Here is a 4,130-nt window from a genome sequence, read left to right as displayed (position 1 = left end):
CAGGCGAAATTTGTAACTGTAACGGGCCTACACAGCAGTGGAGGCCAGTCGAGAGGAGATGGAGGAGGCCCAGTTTCAACACGACCTCATCACACACAATTGCTCACCATGTTTCAATATTGAGCGAAATTTCCCGAGAAAAGGGACCAGTGGCCCCTGCTAGATACCACCTCAGCCACACTTCCCTGCCTGCTAGTTTCCATACTTAAAGGGGAATCCTATCATGTGTCCAGCAAGTATACTCATCTTCCAAAAATAAAAGAGTAGTAATAATAAATGACGAATGCAGCACAGGCTGGCAAGTCAGCTTGGATGAGTAACAAGCAGGATGGTCTTTGTAGGCCGTGCCACCAGGCCAGCTTATCACGAAAAAATAAAAATGATAAAAGAAAATAAAGAGGGATGGTAATAACAAAAAAAGCTAAATTACCGCTGTATTATGCTTGCTGTTGAGTAAGCCTTTCCGACGAGCACCAGTTCACTAATTAGATAGACCAATTAGCACGGCGGTAAGATGAGAGGGGTACGGGTGGTGGAAAGGGGGGGGGGAGGGTGCAGCACATTTCCCCTGGGGGAAACAGACGTAGAGAATGAAAAATAAGAGGTGCAACATGCCTACTGCTGCCCACCCGATATAGTTGCAGCCCCTGGCGCCCCCCCCCCCTCCCCCACTCGTGCGCCGCCGTGAAGAGTCCGGCGGGGGGCCGCGCAGTTGTGTTGTGTTCGTCCGAAAACTTTTGGCACGGAGATGAAATTGTTTCCTTCAGGGGGGCCCCCTCGGTCGGTTGCTGCTGCTGGTCCGTTCCGCTACCGCCACCACCAGGATTGACGACTTTAATTATCATGGAAATGGGCTATTTGCCCGATGGAAAGTTTACGATACGTCCGATGACGGTATGGCGGCCGGGCAGCGAGCGCCTCATAAACAAAGTGCTTCGACAGTTACATCTCCTCCTTCCCTCCCCCCACGCTGCTCCCGCCGCCTCCTCGAGCCGCCCCCGCTTTATGGGGGGGAGGCCGCAAACTGCTCGGCCCCACGCCAATCACAGCCCATCAACACCCCACTCGAGCGCGAGCGACTTCGAGGAGCCTCCCGCCCTCCCCCACTTACAGAAGCGACATGAGCTTCCCGTCAAACACCATACGCCCCCTGCCCGGCAGGCAGGCGGTTGCACCGTGAGAAAAAATTCTTGTAAGGGTGGCAGGGCAAATTTTCCATGACGTGTGTTGTAAATTTACAACATTTAAGAGTAAATTTGCAAATTAAAATTTTAAAATATGACAGCTTTAAATTGTGAAATTACAACTTCAAATTGTGAAATTACAACTTCAAATTGTAAAATTACAAGCACCATGTATCGACTTGTAATTTATTGGCGAGCGGCTGTCGAAAATTTACAACATAATTCTTTAAATCGTAAATAAAACATGTTGTAAATTTATGATGTTTTTTTTCACAGTGTGAAATAGTAGTGGTGTTTATGTGCTGTGTTTATTGAAAACGCCTCACATAGCAGGGTTTGGAGGAGGGGGTGGGGAGCCACCCACTTCACCCCTTTCCGACCAGCCCCGCCCCTTCCTCGTGCAGTCCAGTCGAACACGCCCAACTCTCTGGCGCGCCCCCCAACAAGCCTCATCTGGAGCCGGCCGCCGCCTCCCCTACCCCCTTTGGGAGAGGGTGTCAACAGCTGTGCTCTACGCGCATTGTTTGTGTCACAAAGTTCTTCACCTCCAAACCTACAATTCTCATCCCCTGTGGCCCGCCCCGCCACGCCCCGCCACGCCCCGCCACGCCCCGCCACGCCCCACCAGCCGCCGGCCGGGCCCCAGCTAGTGGCCCAACAAGCTGCGACGGCCATACTTCCCGACCCTTGTCCCGCCCCCTCCCCGACCCGTCCTAACGCTCATTTCACTTGTTATCACTGTTGTCGGCGGGCGCGAGGGCGGCAGTGGGCTCAGGGATGAATAAGTAAACGCCAGCAGACAATCGCGAACCGCGGGTGCCAAAGCAGGGGGGAGCATCCGGCATGAAAAATACATGGAACCCTCCACCTCTAATACGGCTAACTGTGGCACGTCTGCTAGCTGAACCGGCAGCGTACGAACGGCCCAACAATTAACGGAAAGCGCAATCGCAATCGCGCAAATGCACCTCGGTTTCGTCTCCGATTGTATAATTCCCCATGCAGAACATTGCCTTATTATCCCCTCTCCCTCTGCAGAGCGACTCTCCCGCCGTATGGCGCGTACTACACCCCCACAGGGAGCGCCGAGCACTTGTTTGCGCGCCAGCAGTATGTGAGCATACTCGCTCTCGCTCTCTCTCTCTCTCCTGCCGTTGCAGCCTCAGTAACAGCAGTCGCAGCTGTGGGTTGTCGTCCAAGTGCGCCTAGAGGAGGAAAAGAGCGAGAGCGAGTGAGAGAGTGAGAGCGGGAGTTACCTTTATTGCCATCCATTTATCCGTTGCCTATGGGAATGTTCACGACAGCAACACGACACATACACACACACGCGCGCATGCGGAGTTATTTTCCCCAGCAGTTTTGTTTCTTTCTCCACCTCCAGTGTGCAAAAGAGCCGGTACTTATTTACCATCCGTCTCCCCCCGCCGAGCCGCAGGCAAAGGAATGCAGTGGAGATGAGTGGCGGCAGCAACAGCGCAGCAGTTCCCTTACCTGCAACATAATGAGAAAACATTTAGGTTTGTACAGAGCAGCAGCGGCAGCACACTACCACCACACCGCATCCGAGAAGAGTCGTACAACTTGCGTCTTAATCATCGCCCTCACAACTTCCTGCTGCTGCTGCTCCCCCTGCTGGACGGACGCGCCGAGCCGGGAGGAGGGAGGAAGGGGGAGGCACGAGTTTAAGAAAATAAATGGAGCATCCTCTGCAGAGGACCCTCAGGCCTCCCACAATGAAAGGAACACAGGCGGCTCTCCAGCGCCGGCCCTCTCGTCCAGAGTGAGCGAGAGAGGAAGGGGAAAAGAAGAGATGGAGAGAGGCACCATCGCCCACAGGGCCTAGTAGTGTGTGCAAAACAATGTGAGCAGCCTGATGGCACGAGCCCACCCCATCATTCGCTGACCGTCTCTGCAATGTCGTGTGTATTATTGCATGTGGCAAACTAATTTTGTAAAAGTGAGAGTGGCCATAGATATCGTACTCAAAATACAAACTCGTCCCAAATCACATCTCGAAATACCAAAATTAAAATGAGGCATGCCCTCATGACATCCGTTCAAAACCCTGAAATACAAACAAAAATGTATTTTTTTTCCGGGTAGTTTACACCCCCGCGCCTTCGTGGTGTGTATTTTTTTTTGCCGCTATAGATTCTGAACAATTACACTCGCTCGCCGGGTGTATAATTTCTCGCGCGCACGGCGAGTTTGCCATCCGGCTTTAATGACCACAGGAATGGCGCGCGGCACGCCGTCATTCAATCAACTAGCACTAGCGGGGCCCGGGCCGGACGGCAATGCGGCAGTGTGTGTGTGTGTGAGTATGTGAGAGCCTGCGTGTGTGTGTGGGCGCGCACGCCGACCGCACGATATCTGATACGATTTACATGGCTGGTGCATGCCGTGTAATACCTGTACTTTCGTGCGCAAACACACACACACACACTTACAAACACACACACATTTTGTGCAGCGTTGGCCGTAACAATGTTCATCGGGCGTGTACAACACACATACTCTCACACAAACATTAACAAATGGGGCGCGCTGGGCAAGAAAGAAAAAAAACATTCTTTTTCGTGTGTGATAAAAGGATATGGAGAGAGACAAGAAGAGAAAAAGAGAGGAAGGAGGGAGAGGGAGAGAGAGAGGGAGAGAGAGAGAGAGAGGGAGAGGGAGAGAGAAAGAGAGCGAGAGCGAGAGAGAGAGAGAGAGAGAGTAGTAAGGAAAGAGAGAGATTCTTTTCGCTTAATAAAAAAAAAGGAAAAAAGAGAAAATAAAGCCTCCTTGCCGTCGGCTGCAAGCCAGCGGGGCTCCTGCCTCCTGCCAGACGGAGACGAACAATGAGCGGGAGAGAGAGAGAGAGAGAGAGAGAGAGAGAGAGAGAGGGTGCGCGCGGCACAGTGTATGTTTAATGACGGTCAGCGACTGGCTGCCGCATTACTC

General features: G+C 52.6%; 1 protein-coding gene across 6 annotated transcripts in view; it reads right to left on the bottom strand.

Annotated features, from left to right (window-relative positions):
• Positions 1 to 4,130, bottom strand: part of LOC113208628 (protein O-linked-mannose beta-1,2-N-acetylglucosaminyltransferase 1) — a 175,963-nt gene that overhangs the window by 69,376 nt on the left and 102,457 nt on the right. Inside the window, exon 1 of one of the 6 annotated variants that reach the window (XM_052268638.1) lies at positions 2,593 to 2,675. The exons of the other annotated variants lie outside the window; for them this stretch is intronic. The gene's annotated coding sequence lies outside the window, so the exon portion shown is untranslated. Of the gene's footprint in view, positions 1 to 2,592; positions 2,676 to 4,130 lie in introns of those variants that run through there. 6 annotated transcript variants of the gene reach the window in all.

This window comes from Frankliniella occidentalis, unplaced genomic scaffold (assembly GCF_000697945.3).
Source record: "Frankliniella occidentalis isolate FOCC.00 unplaced genomic scaffold, Focc_3.1 Scaffold73, whole genome shotgun sequence".
NCBI lineage: Eukaryota > Metazoa > Arthropoda > Insecta > Thysanoptera > Thripidae > Frankliniella > Frankliniella occidentalis.
This window is presented reverse-complemented; position numbering and strand designations above follow the sequence as displayed.